This window comes from Nannospalax galili, unplaced genomic scaffold (assembly GCF_000622305.1).
Source record: "Nannospalax galili isolate Female #2095 unplaced genomic scaffold, S.galili_v1.0 scaffold877, whole genome shotgun sequence".
In the NCBI taxonomy this organism is placed as follows: Eukaryota; Metazoa; Chordata; class Mammalia; order Rodentia; family Spalacidae; genus Nannospalax; species Nannospalax galili.
The window spans coordinates 1-15,831 of record NW_008339926.1 but is presented as its reverse complement, the minus strand read 5'-3'; positions in this window follow the sequence as shown (position 1 = coordinate 15,831).

The window sequence follows — 15,831 nt, the reverse complement described above, 5'->3', positions numbered from 1 at the left end:
CTATAGACTTACCCCAAGAGGCCTGAGGATAGTAGTGCAGGCTAGGAGAGTTAGCCGGTGGTGCAGGCCCAGGGAAGCAGAGAGAGGTGAGGGCGGGGCCAGGACCAGAAGCAGTGCTCCTGGATCCCAAGAAAGGGACTGAGTTGCTCTGGGTGAGAAGGGTCAGGAAGCAGTATTGGTTCCCCAGTTGTCTGGGGCCCCAAGACTAGGAATGGCGCAGGGCCAAACTAAGAGTATAGAATGGCGAAGGGGGGGATGGAAGGGTGAATGTGGCTTAGGGAGTCCCGGCGGGAGAGCTGCACTATAGACTTACCCCAAGAGGCCTGAGGATAGTAGTCCCAACCCCAAAATGCAGAGAATAAGCATCTGTAGTTTGTTCAGCCACAAATGGAATATCTATATCACAGCCCTTCCCCTAAGGCTCAAGGACCATTTTGGAAAAGGGGCAGAAGGACTGTAAGGACCAGAGTTCTGGGAAGACTGGGATGAAGCAATGTCTTCTGTGCCTGACAGAACTACTGCATTCAAAAACTCACAGCAGCTGTGGTTGTCTGCATAAGACCTACACGAGAACAATATAATCAAGACTCTAACATGCAGGGGGAGGTTTTTACAAGCCCCCACCTATAGATGAGGATCTATTGATAGTTAACAGCTTCTGTGGAGGGAGGCAGTTTTCTTTAAGGGTAGGTCAACCATGCTGCAGTACATGGTCCATGTTCATGAGTACATGGGCAGCACAAATAGGATTTTGTGGGTTATTTTTTAAAAAGAACACAAGTAGTTGGGACGAGACTGTGGAAAGGTGATAGTTGTATCTGTGAGGAGTTGGGGGATTGGATATGATAATGATAGAATACACTGTATGCATGTGATTCTAAAGGAATTAATACAACAATTTGCTTTGAAAATTGCCTTAGTCTGACAAACATACCAAAAGAAAGTCATTCAGGAGGAGTGTTTGAGTCACAAAGTTTGAGAGAAGCCTAAGAACTAGTAGGATTCTGTTTGAAAGAAAAGCAAAAATAAATGAGTTCCTAGGCAACAGATACTTTTTAAATTTTTTATTGAATTTGTGTGTATTTCATACAGAAAAATCATCTTTACAGCCCCTTCCCTTTTGGCATAATCCCATAGTCCTCCCACTGGTGTTCATAAATTATATCATTTGTGTTAAAGCCTGTGATGTGAACTTGGTATTCCCAGATGTCCCTTAATGCAAGTTCATCCACTGGTATCTAATCAGCTTATTTAGAGTCTCTCCCTTCAAGAAGACCCAACAGTAATCAGCTGACAATAATTTTTCAACTAAGATTGGAGCCTGCTGTTCATTTCCACATTTCTGTGCTGTGTTTTTGTCTGCTTAAGTTCACGTGGATCTTCTGTTTGCCAATATCATTGCTGTAAGTTTGTATGAGAAGAGCTCCAGGAGCTTGTAGAACTACTATGTGGACATGCACTGCCTCCCTAGCTCTTTTAATCTTTCCATGCCCCCTTCTGCAATGATCCCTGAACCCTGGGTGGGTGGATTTTGATATAGGATTCCTGTCCAAAGACCCACACTTTGCAGACTCTTATTCTCAGTGTTTTGGCTTTTTGTGGCCTTTTGTTTTCCTGGGACTTTGTTGCATGAGGGAGCTTCATTAATGAGAATTAAAAGATAATGCCGGTGGCACATGCCTTTAATCCTAGCACTCAAGAGGCAGAGGCAGGCAGATCTCTATGAGTTCAAGGACAGCCTGGTCTACATACTTAGTTCCAGGACAGCTGGGGCTACAGGGAGACCCTGTTTCACAAAGACAAAAAAAAAAAGAAAGATAATACATTAGTCTTCTCTTCACCTCTTGTTCTATGCTCCATGAGTAGTAGGTATAGAGGTTGCATCCTAGATGTGCCACTTAAACTTGGACAATTCATAGACAATCTCTGTGTGTGACCAGTTGTGGAACTCTGTAATTAGCTGTCTCTTGAAAAGAAGCCTCTTTTATGGGTGGTAACTGGGATACGTGTCTATAAATATAAGTACCTATATTTTGCAAATAGTAAGAAACTAAATTTGTCTAGGAATGTGACAGTCTTGGAGTTTTCTCTAAGATCTATGACTTCTCCAGCCACGTGTATTTGGCTAGGTTTACAGTACCACACATGAGTTTCCTCCCATTGGATGGAGTTTAAGTCCAATTATGTAGCTGTTTATTAACCTCAAGTTAAAAGTGCCACTAATGCACCAATGTTGTTTGCTGTGCTGGTCGTTGATGGCCAAGAAGCTGGGGTTGGACCATCGATTGATGTTCCCCCTTAGCAGCTTATGTAGTGCTCTCCAAAGCTATGAGAGCTGGCCTTCAGTGGAGGTAGCTTCCAGGTCAGTCCCAGCTCCATTGCTCCAAATCCTGTGTCCAAAGTATGTCCTCTCATCAGTAATAGGGTCTTACCTTCAAGTTCTGGAACACATTCAAGGACTGTGGCAGTAACCTGTGAAATTATGGGAGTCTCTTGGACTACACTGGCCAACAGTTGAAAGGATAGTTTCTCTTGTTTGGCACTCTTTCTTTCTATGTAGTTTCAGCAACACTCATGGACTCATATAGGGATATTGTATGTGTAATTTTTTAGTTGGTATTGAACTAATACAAGTCCCCCTGTTTTTTTATACTAGCTAGGCATTATATAACTCTCATCTTTCTCTCCCTGTCTTATCCTCCATACCCACCCTGCCCATTTAAAGTGTCCCAATTTTCCCCATTTCTCCTTTGATAGTTTCTGTATACTATGGTCTCACCTGTCTTGAGCACCTTCTTCCCCTTTATTCCCATAGTCTTAGTATAACCCTCCCTCTCCCCTCCCCTTTCTCCACATCCTTGTCAGCATTGGTCTTAGCCAGTCTGACCGGGATAAGATGAAATCTTAAGGGGGTTTTAATTTGCCTTTCCCTAATTAGTAATGATGATGAACACTTTTTAAGATATTTCTTAGCCATTTTTATTTCTTCTTTTGAGAACTCTCTGTTTAGATATTTAATCCATCTCTTAATTGGGTCATTGGCTTTCTTGATTCTTTGTTTTTTGAGTTCTGTATATATTCTGGATGTTAAATCTCAGTAGAGGGTCTCTTAGGTTGCTTTTATCTCTCACATATTGTGCAAAGAGCAGAAACAAGCATGGTTTTATAAGTATCTCTACAATTGGATGAGACCTTGGGTATATACAAAGGAGTGGTACAAAGGATGTGTAACTGGTGAAGTTTTTTTCTGCTGTGATTTTTCTCTTCATATTCTTGATTGTTTCTTTTGCTGTACAGCAACCTTTTAGTTTAACGAGGTCCCACTTGTTGATTGTTGATCTGAATTCCTGAGCAACTGCCCTCTGATTTAGAAAGTCCTTTCCTACACCTGTATCTTGTAAGTTACTGCTAATGTTTTTTCTAACTCTTTCAGCATTTTAAGGTTCACATTGAGGTCTTTTGATCCATTTGGAGTTGCCTTTTGTGCAAGGTGAAAGATAGGGGTCTAGTTTCATTCTTCTACAGGCGTTGATCCAGTTTTGCCAGCACCATTTGTTAAAGATATTGTCTTTCCTCTGTTGTGTCGTCTTGGCACCCTTGTCAAATATTAGATGGCTGAAATTACATGTACTCATCTTTCGGTCTTCAGTTATGTTTCATTGGTCTATGTGTAAATTTTTATGGCAATGCCATCCTCTTTTTATCACTATAGCTCTGTAGTATACTTTGAGATCTGGTATCGTAATCTGCCTAGCACAGTTCTTTGTGGTCTGGGTTGCTTTGTCTATCTGGGGCCTTTTGTGCTTCTATATAAATTTATGGATGGATTTTTCTAATTCTGTGAAGTATGTCATGGGGATTTTGATTGGGACTGCATTGAATGTATATATTGCTTTTGGTAGGATGGTTATTTTCACAATATTAATTTTTGCATGAGCATTGGATGTCCTTTCATCTTCTAGTGTCTTCCTCAATCTCCTTCTTTAAAGATATAAATTTTTTATTGTAGGGATCTATGAATAACATTAACAGTTTCAGAGTTTTGAGTTTATTCACACACACACACATATATATATTTATATATATATTGAATTGGATGGTTTTTCTCTACTCTTTCTCTGCTTGCTTGTTATTGGTATATAGAAAGGCTACTGATTTTTATAGATTAATTTTGTAACCTGCCATTTTACTGGAAAATCAATCAGTTCCAGAAGTTTTCTGGTGGAATTTTTGGAATTTCTTAGGTTTACTATTATATCACCTGCAAAATGTGATAATTTGACCTCTTCCTTTCAAATTACTACTTTAATTTCCTTCTTTTGTCTTATTTCTCTAGCAAGAGTTTCAAACACTATATTGAAAAGGAGTGGAGAAAGTGGACATCCTTGTCCGGTTCCTGATTTTAATGGGAATGCTTCCAGTATATTTTTCCATTTACAATGAGGTTTGCTGTGGGTTTCTTGTATATAGCTTTGATTATGCGGAGGTATGTTCCCTCCAGTCCAAGTCCCTTTATCAGGAATGCATGCTGAATTTTGTCAAAGGCCTTTTTTTGCATCTATTGAGATGATCTTGTGATTTCTGTCTTGGAGTCTATTTTTATGATTTATAACTTTTGACTTTGATATAGTGAATGATCCTTGCATCTCTGCAATAAATCCTAATTGATTTGGTGAATGATCTTTCAGCTGTGTGTCTGTACATAGTCTTCCAGAAGTTTGTTGAAAATTTTTTCATCTGTGTTCATTAAAGATATGGGTCAATAGTTTTCTCCTTTGGTTTTGTCTCTACCTGGTTTTGGTATTAGAGTGATGATGGATTTATAAAAGGAATTTGGGAGTTCTCCTTCTACTTCTACCTTTTTGAATAATTTCCATAATATTGGTTATGATCTTTAAATGTCAAGTAGAATTCTGTTGTTAATCCATTTGGGCCTGGTTTTTTTTTTTTCATTGGGATGTTTTGTATTACTGTTTCAATTTCCTTATATGTTATGTGTCAGTTTAATTTGTTGATCTCTTCTTGGTTTATAATGTCCCTTATAATGTTCTGGATCTTTTGTGCATCTGTTGTGATGTCTCACATTTCATGTCTTTCTTTTGGTTAACTGGGCTAAGGGTCTATCTTATTTTGCTTTTCAAAAAATCACCTCTTTGATTCATTGATTCTTTGTATTCTTTGTTTCTATTTCATTGATTTTTGCTTTGATTTTTGTTATTTCTTCTTTTCTGGTGTGTTTGGGTTTCATTTGTTCTTGCCTCTCCAGATTCTTGAGTTTCAATATTAAGTCATTTATTTGTGTTCTTTTTGATTTATTGTCTATGTAGGCACTTAGAGCTATAAACTCCCCCCCCCTTAGAAATGCTTCTAAAGTTTAAGGAGATTTTGTTTTGTTGCATTTTCCTTTTCCTTTAACTCCAGGAATACTTTTATTTCTCTCAATTTTCTTTTGACACACTCATCATTAAGGAGTGTGTTATTTAATCTCCATGAGTTCTTTGTCTAATGTTGTGTTTCCTCAATTATATGTTCATTACTTTCTTTCTGTTTTCCCTGGGGTATTGTTATTCCTTTCCCCATTATTTGTTTGGCTCAAAGTAATTACTAGGGCTTATTCTGATGTTGATTTTAAGCTTTATTGCATTGTGGTCTGATAGAACACATGGAAATATTTCCATTTTTTTGTATTTGTTGAGATTTGTTTTGTGCCCCAGTGTGTGGTCAATTTTTGAGAAAGTGCCATGTGGTGCTGAATAGAAAGTGTATTCTTTGGTGGTTGGTTGATTACTTGTAGCTATTCATCTGGTGGTGCAACTTTGTGAAATTTGCACCATCTACCTTGGCATGTCAACTGGTGACATGCCTTTTGCAGGCCTTTTATAGGAAACCATACTGCTGAGATTTGATGGATGCAGCTTTCCTGTCAGGCCTAGAAAACACTGTCTTTCATCAGGCACCATTGTCTTCTGGGTCTTACAATCTTTCTCCCTTTTTTTCTGTGATGTTTCCTCAGGCTGAAGTGTCAGGGTTGCATTTTAGATGTATCAATTGGGCCTGAAAACTCCAAAATCATTCATTGTCTGTCTTTTTACCAATTTGGGAATGTGTAATAGCCTCTATGTGTTGCAAAAAGAAGCTTCTCTGATGAGTGGCAATTGCTACACTTATCTGTGGATATAAGCATAATTATTTAGAATATGGTAAGAAATTAATTTATTTTAGGAAATGCCAATAGTAGCCTTTCACTGGGGTGTATGACCTTCCCAGTTAAGGGTGTTTGATGAAATTGACAATACCAGGCATAGATTCCCTCCTACAGAGTGGGCCTTAAGTCCACTCAGACATTTGTTGGTTACCCCATGATAAAAATACCACTATTGCACAGTTAGGGATAATTTGCTAGACTAGTCATTGTAATTCATAGGCTTACAGGTGGGTGAGAGTACTGATTAGTTGGGTAGGACTATTGATTGCTTTTCTCCCTTGGTAGCTTTCATGGCACCTTCTAATACTGTAACACCTAGTCCTTAGGGAGGAGACTTCCAAGTCAGTTCCAGCTGGAATTCTCCAAACTCTGTGTCCAAAACGTGTGGTGTCTTCAGTTATAGGGTCTTTCCTTCAATTTCTGAGAGGCAACCAGGGGCAGTGGAAATAGTCTATATTGTTTTGGGAGTGTCTTTGATTACCCTGACCAACAACAGGAAGAAAAGTTTCCCAAGCCTGATACTCAGGCTTTTGCTAGATAGTCTACAGTGTTTGTGGGGAGCATTATCACCCCACGTGTTATAACTACATTTGAAGTATATATCATTAAATAATGTTTTCATTTGAGCGTGGTGGTACACACCTTTAATTCCCACACACCGGAGGCAGAGGTAGGCAGGCAGGACTCTTTGAGATCCAGTCCAGTCTTGTCTACATAGTGAGTTCCAGGCCAGCTGGGGCTGCAGGGAGTCTCTGTCTCAAAAAATTTTTAAATAATATTTTCCAGGTTGGTGAGATGTCTCAGTAGTTAAAAGCACATGCTGATCTTCCAGAGAACATGAGTTCAATTCCTACAACCATATCAGGTGCCTCATAAAAACCTGCATTCCAGCTCCTAGGGGTTTCAACACCTCTGACTTCTGCAGGGTCCTCTACTCACATGTGCATACACATGATTTTTTTTTTAAATTGAACAAATCAGTTTTCCTATGGCTTTTTCAAATATCCTTGGTGTTATTTATCTCTCCTTCATCCTCTGTGTTACCCTTCCTGCCCTTTCCCCAGGCAAAGCCTGTCCATATTTCCAATTTCTCCCTTGCTGGCACCTGTGACCTACTATGCCTCTCTCTAGAACTCCTTCTCTCCAGCTCCCTCATTAGACTGTTTCAGTCTTCCTGACTTCTGCAGTTACTTCAGGTTATATTCAAACATCAAAAGACTCAGAGTCAAAATTCACAAAAGAAGAGACACCATGCAGTGTTTGTCTTCTGGGTCTGGGTTATCTCACTCAGTATAATGTTTTCAAGTTCCAGCATTTCATCTGAAAATTTCATGATTTCACTTCACTTGTGGCTAAAAAAACAAAAAATATAACACAATCATCTCAATAGATGCAGAAAAGACCTTTGTGTTTCCTCTTTAGGAAGTTTTGGTAGCTTTTGTCTTTCTAGGATAAAGAAAATATTAACAAATACAAAAGAATGAAAATAATTTCTTTCATTATGTCAGATTACAGTGTGATGAAAATGAGAAATCAATAGAATGAGGAAGAAAGAAATAACATGGGCTGGAGGGATGGCTCAGCATTTATGATCACTGGATGATCTTGTAGAAGACCCAGGTTCGAATCCCAGCATCCACATGGCAGCTAACAATCATCTGTAACTCCAGTTCCAGGAGATCTGATGCCCTCTTAGGCTTTCTGTGGGCACTGCATGAGCAGGATGCACTTACACACATACAGGCAATACATTCATACACATGAAATAAAAATAAATAAATCTGAAAATAATTTTTAAACATTTTATTATTTTTACATTATGTGTATGAGTGTACTGCCTGCATGTAAATGAGTGCACCTGTGTCGTGCAAAGCCACAGAGGTCAGAAGATGGCTTCAGAGTCCCTTGGAACCAGAGTTAAGAATTGTTTGCCACCATTATGTCGGTGCTCAGAATCGAACCTGGGTCCTCAGTAAGAGCAGTCAGTACTCTTAACCACTGAGCCACCTCTCCAGTCCCCTGAAAAATATTTTTACAAAAAGAAAGAAAGAACATAAACTGCAAAACAACATAGAGAATGGACACTTAAAAGATCAGTGGGTCATCAAATAAACTTTAATAAATTTAAAAGTTCCTAGAATCAAATGCAGTTGAAGCCACAACTTTCACAGTCTCTGGGACACAGAAAGCACAGTTTTCAGAGGAGATTCTGTAGCAATGCCAGCCCTTGCAAAGGAATGTCTGAGCAGGCACCAAGCATGAACCTTCTGCTGGGTTGAAAGGAGAACGTGCCAGCAGTGGCCTGAGTAAGAATAGTTAAAATTGGGCTGTGTCAGCTGAGGTTCACCAAGGCTTGTGATGGCAGGAAGATGCAGCCCAAGCTGACTAATGCAGCCGTGCCCTGCATAGTGCCTTCTGGATCTGTGCTTCTGAAGATGTGCTTCCTTAAAGCATCAGTGCTTGAAGTAGCCAGTTCTGAGAAGAGGGACATCTGACTGCCTGCTTGTCTTATAGTCCCTCACTCATGGAACCTGGGAACCAGGGACATGTTTAACAGCTGATAGGACATGAGCCAAATTCCCCCAGTGTCTAATATCTTATTGAAAGGTGTGCTTTCACCAACTACCTATCATTAACATGAACCATATCTAACAGTGCTCTGACAATGCTATACTCTTGTTCTGGAGCCTTTGAGAAAGGCTGAAATCCATGTTAACATGACAATCTCTTCGTTGTGGATTGATTATCACAGGGACAATTTCCCAATATTTGCATGTCTCTTTGGTTTATTCTTAGATGCCATCAAATGAACTCAGTCATCTTTTAGAATCTCAAAGTTATCAGGGAAGAATTTTCTGTGTCACCTCCGTGTTTTCCATTAAATGCATGTTGTTCAGGTGTATCAGCAGTAGTTTATGGCTGATGTCAACTAGTCAGGGTCCTCTCTATCCCTGAGTTCATGTTTCTCTGATGAGGTCTCTCTAATGTCTGATTTATGTAAGTTCTTGAAATGTGTCACCTGAGAAAATGCTTTGAAGCCAATGATTTGGGGGCATTGTGGAAGAAAGGGGATGTGGGGAGCCCCAACATGTGTGCTTTATGAATTCCTAAGAAACACATATGAACTTGTGTTTTTAAGAGGTCTATATATGGGGGTCTCCAGAGTACTGCTAGGTGAGGGAAAATAGATATTCTTTAAGATCTCTAGATAGTCTAACTACTCTAATGGATGAACTTGCAGTGAAGTATACAAATGCTTGAGCAAATAGTACTTAACATATACTACAGAATGCATGAAATATGGTGAGGGGGCTTTGGGGGGCTGCAGAAGGGGAGGAGTGTAAAATTGATTAAGGGCTGTTATGTGAAATGCACAAAAACTCAATAAAATATATTTTTAAATAAAGAAATGTGTATCATATATCAAATGTTTACTGTTATTTGTCTGCAACAAAGTCCACATGTGAAATTCTAGCCTAGTGATAAAGGTTGACATGTGATATTCATATGTATCCAGCTTAGGGGTCTTGAAAACTATGTCCTGATTATATAGAGTACAAAGCATGGCAGTAAAAATGAAGATTCAATGGAATCAGGCCTCTTCTGTTCTCACTTTCTACAAGATCCTATTCCAACCCACGATTTACCAGCCTGGAAATGCCTTCATTAAAGGCTCATTGGTTCAGAAGCACTTACTTCCATGCAATTTTCCAGGAGGCTTTTGCTCTTGGTCAATCCTGTACCTGGTGCTAATTGATCTATTAGGAATATAGGTTCCCCAGGTCCCAGTCCAGGCTGAAGTCACTTCCTCTTGCAGGGAAACACCTGACTATGGATGCAAGAATTTACACCTGATATTTGGCCTCAGATTTGTCAAAGGCTCATTTTCAAACCTGTGTTTCTGGAAAGCATCACCTTTTTGCCTGTGAAAATAATTAGAAAGTGGAGGGGACAAAATTTTCAGAGGTGAAGAAATAGTAACTGGATCTTTCTCTTTTCCTCATCTATGCATGTTACAAATTCTTTATTTTTTAAACTTAAAAAAGTTTTATGTTACAAAAAGAAAAAATAAACATAAAATTCTTAAATAATAAAAATACTAAAACCACAAAAAACATTGTATGTGAAAATTTATAATAAATATATTTTAACAATATTGATGATAACATTAAAAACACAATAACTGAAAATATTTAAGTTTAAAAACATTTTGTTTTTATTACTAAATTAAAAAAAACAATAATTATTTTCTTCAACTGACAAATCAACTTTCTTCAAATGACTCATCTAATAACCTTCCTGTGTTTTAGCATAGTGAATGGTTTTTAAAGTAAGATTGGATTTGAAGTAACTCATATCTGAGAGTCATCTTAATTTTGAAGAACAAGAAAATGCAGGCATAAAAAACAAAGACCACTTCTCCCGGATTTGAGGGAATTTCCTTATAGCTCAACTTCCTTAATTTCCTTCCAGTTTTATGATTTCTTGAGGCTCAGAGATGTGAAGTCTTTCTGATAGCCATAGTGTTGGGTACACAGAGGCTGCTGAGACAATCCATGCCTGTGTACCTGCAGTAACTGTTCACGCATCTGTAACTCTAAAGCATTACACTTCTGAAGAAACAATAAGGAATCAAAGGCATTCTATTCATATTGGAATATTTACATGTAAAATGTGAGTAACTTGTGATATTCATGGCTTCTATTTTCTTACCAAATTTGATTTAAATAAGTATATGTGGATGTGATGATTAATCAGAAGAAAAATTTGAAAATACAAATACATGCACCTACCTTAATCCTAATCCATCACACTTCCCAAAAGATTTATAAAATGTTGAAACCTGGTATTGCCCAATTCCTAAGAACAATGAAGTTTCTATAATAATGCCAGATACACAAACCTAGGAAAAATTAATCTTCTTCCATAAATATGAATGCTGTTCTATGTGCATTAACTTTGAATTTGGTAACTTAACAAAGATTAATATGCTATTGCACCATATTTGATAGATGCTTTAATCGTTGTTTGCTAGTTGAGAGAGGAAAATGGGAAGAGCAGTGGTGTAAAAAGATGGAAAAGACACCCACTTGTCCAAAACATATTTTATGTCCATCCTCTTGTCAAAAGTAAGTCTTCATTTGAAGAATAATAAGACATTTAAATGAAATATCTCTGCTCACTGAGAGTTCCCTTTCTCGTTCAGAAACTTGGCCTGCTCTGCGAAATGGGTCCTTGTACAAATTTACACATGATTTCAAACAATGTTACTCAGTATTCCAAAAGGGAAACATTTTGTTAAGTGACTTATGGTTCTCTTAAAAGCTGTTCTTCCAGAAGTAAATACCAACAGGTGAGTAGAACGCAGAAAGCATAATTAGCCAAATTATCGAAGAGACACAAGATGGACAAAGCAATTAGAACTCTGATAAGGCTAGAAGTTACACACTGTTGGAGACAAGCCAGGAAACAGAAAGGAAGATAAAACTGTGCAGAACCTTGATGTGAATGAGGAGTGTTTGAGACTGGTGATTTTAGAAATAATCATTACATCTTGATCACTGTCCTGTTTTAAATGATTCCAGTGGCCTTCTATGGGCAAGTGAGGAAGACTGAATGCCAAAACATACAGACCACTTGGAAACGATTTCCATCTAAGATACCCATGAAAAGGTTTTATTAAAAACTAAATGAAATGGGAAGACAGGGATTATGCTTAACATATACTACATACATGTATGAAAGTGTCCTATATATAGTATAATACACAATGAACAGACACAATGAAAAATTTAATAACTCTAAGAAGTCAAGCAGATTTATTCTGTAACATATATCCTGAAGTTATCAAAAGGAAAATAGTTTGTAAAACACAAGTTTAAATCTATTGAAAATGAAAATTTGAATTTTTTAAACTAAATAATTTATTGAGAATTTCATGCATGCATATAAGGTGTCTTGAACAAATCCATGCCCACTCCTGCTCCTCCAACTACTCCCATATCTCCCGCATCACTTTTTTCTGATAACTTTATACACTCTTTCTTCTTTGATTGACTGATTGATTGATTTTTGTATTTATTATTTATTTATTTATTATGCTGCTTTTGGGTACTCTAACATTCCCCTCTCTGAAGAGGTAACCCTAAAATCTTTTAAGGATTAGATAAAAGCTCCAAATATATTTGATAATTTGGCCACTGGAACAGAGTATGTTGCTAAGAGGCCCAGGGATATTGTGAGTTTTAGCCAAGAAACTGGCTACTTTTCTTTGGGGTCTTTTTACCCTAACTGCCTAGCCAATTCTTTCCTCCTATTCTAATCACACCAACCTCTGAAGAGGTTATCCAAATTGCCAATAGGGAATCGGGATGCAGACCGCTCTGGCTTCTTCCATGCTGAACAGGGACACCAGGTGAGACAACTGGAGTACCCCTTCAGTGGGTCTATCTAAAAGACTCCTAAATTTCAAAACTGTTATCCCTAGGGGGAAAAGAAATTCCTTCAATGGTTGAATAAGAGATGTGAAGGAGAAGTAAAGGCAAGAGTAATTAGTATTACAAGTTCTAGAGAGGGAGCTAGAAAAAAGTCAGAACAGGGAAATTTTCAAATGTTCATATGACAGTCCAGCTGTCCAGTACTATTAATCAAAATTACAATACAGAGCATAGCTACTGGAGCTCCCATAAGAAGAAGTACACCAATCAATATTGGACGCAAGAATGGAGTAAGCCATTGGAGTCATTTTGGCCAAGGCATAGAAACTTTAGACATCAATTTTTTTTTGTAAATCATTAATCTGTAGGTCTATAGTATGCAAAAAATCAGACAAATTAAAACAACACATTCCTGGAAACTGTTCACATCCCATGTGATTTTTTAACAGCAGATAGTCTATAGCAGCTCTATTTTGTAGCACAGCAGTTCTTAGTTCTCCCATTTCCTGATTAATTTCTCCTAGTATTTTTGCAGTTATGTTTGCTGTTTTACTAGTTACACAAGTGAGTTTAGATATCTCATTTTGCAATCCAGTTACCAAACCAGGTATGGAGAGTAAAAAGACAGAACTAACAGCTACAGCTTTTGGGTCAAGTAGCTTGAGAAAATCATCACAGTCTTCTGGTAAAGATCTACACATTCTTTTTTCAGGAAAGGTTATTAGCAAAGGCATTATACGTCCTATAGCATATAATCCTTGATATCCATAAGGCAGTGCTACATAGGTTTCATTATTGCAAAAGAAGGTCCATCGTACAGGCAATTGTTTCCCATGCTTTAAGGTATGATTAGAGGTGGTATTGCAGTGTAAGGGAATAAAGTTACAATCAAAACACAAACAGTGATTAACAATAACATGAGATACAGGTGAGTCTTTGACTATCTTATCAACACGTTGTGTTTGGCTTTCTATGTTGTTTCTAGTTATCTGTTTATAAAGATCCATATGTACCCCCATTCCTATTAGATTTTTCTTTAACAATCCTGGTATAGAAGGGTCTCCTTGTACACAGAAACTCTGTTTATTATAACCCTTTTGCCCAAGACAAACCCATAATTTTCCATTTAAATAATTAGATATGGACAGGCTGGTTCGTTGCAAGGATGTGGTTGATCTAACTAATTCAATATCTTTAAAAGGTCTCTTTTGGTTTTTTATACAGTTATAACTTCCAGTATCTTCTAAGGTCAGTGCCTCTTTAAAAATACTGAAATCAGGCTGTTTTTTAGGCTCTGGTCTGTAGCATTTTTCCAACCTTAAAATACTCCACCTATTTGGCTGTATATCCTCTGTCCATTATGATGGGTCCAGGTGGCCATGCACAGTTTTGTGTAATACACTCGAGTACTAATCTTGATCCTAAAATAGGTACACCATTAACATTACTATTGATGACACACATTTCAGCTTTTATGCTATTCACAGTCAGTATAGTTAGAACACAGACAAGAAGAACTTCAGGTTTAGAGATATCTTGGCCCTGGCATTGTCCCAACTCCTGGGCATCATTCATCAGGTTCTTAATCATTCCCCAGGTCACAGGAGGCTGCATCTTCTTCTGGCGGGGTCTACTTTTCCGCTTCCCCAGGGTCAGTGCAGCCATCTTTGCTGTGGGGCCTTCGGTTGAGCGGTCTGACATATCTGAGTGGCACCCATTGGGGGAAGGATTCATTTTCTGTAAAGAAACAAGCATATCCTCGTCCCATTGTTAGTAGAGGTGCTGGAGTTTTGCTCCACAGTCCTGACTCAGGGTCCCTCCAAAGTACTTGCAGCAGGGGCTGTGGAACAGTTAGTCCCTGCAAGTGCTTGGCCATTGGAGAAATGCATTGATCATTTAGTGTAAAAAAATTTAAAGTTAGTAGAGACCTGTGTAATAAGAAATGAGGATTCTGTACTGTTATCCCAGGTATAGGTGATTCCCCGTTTTTTATTTTAATTATTTGATCTTTGAGGCTTTTGTATTGTCTCTCTATTATTGCCTGTCCTGTGGGGTTATAAGGAATGCCAGTGGTATGTGAAATACCCCAAGTTTGGCAGAATTGTTGAAAAATTTTACTAGTATAGGAAGGTCCATTATCTGTTTGAATTTGATGAGGTATTCCTAAAATTGAAAATGTTTGAATAAGATGTTTAATTACATCTTTTGTTGTTTCTCCTGTATGAGATGTGGCATTTAAAGCCAAGGAATAATTATCTACTGTACAGTGGACATATTTAAGTTTTCCAAATTCAGTTATATGAGTTATATCAGTTTGCCAGATTACATTAAGCCATATGCCACGAGTATTGAATCCAGTCATGGGACCTAAAGGAAGAAGTGGAGCACGTTGAGGACATTGTTTAACTATAATTTTAGCTTGATCCTTAGTAAGGCGGGGATATAAAGCTTTTAACATTTTTTTCTGGCTGATGAAGGAGTTGGTGACTGCATAAAGGAGTCATAACATTTACTTGTTTGGTTAGGTTATCTGTTTGTTGATTTAAGGAAGCTAACGGACCAGGCAATCTAGTGTGGGAGCGTATATGTGTTAGAAAAAATGAGCGTTTTCTTTGGAGAATTTTAGTGCTCAGAAATAAGAATAACATCCCAATAGATTCTCCTGGTTTATGTTGTAAAAATGCTGTTTCTAGATTTAGGAGTGCCTGGGCAGCATATTCCAAATCTGTTTAGATATTTAAAGGTTGAGGAAAAAGCATGAAGCTCTGGAGGATAGCATAAAGTTCTGAATACTGGGCAGAAGCAGTAACAGGCATTTCCCAAGTACGAGAAAAGTTTTGTTTTGTTTGAAGTTGGTATGAAATAGCTGCGGCTTTTCCTTTTTTCGTCCCATCTGTAAACAGAATGTCTGCCTCTGGGAGAGGAGAGTGTGAAGTAATAGTGGGAAAGATAAACTTGGTAATTTGAAATAATTTTAAAAGTTTCCAGGATGGATAATGAATGCCAATATCTCCAGCATAGTTTGCAAAGGCAAGTTGCCATGAAGGGTAAATTGAAGCTACATAATCAATTTCTTTTTAAGTAAGGGGTAGAATTATTTTATCAGGGTCTTTCCCAAAATCATGAAGAGTCCGTAACCAGGCTCTCTGAATTAAAAGAATTATCATAGAATAATAAGGTGTTATTTTT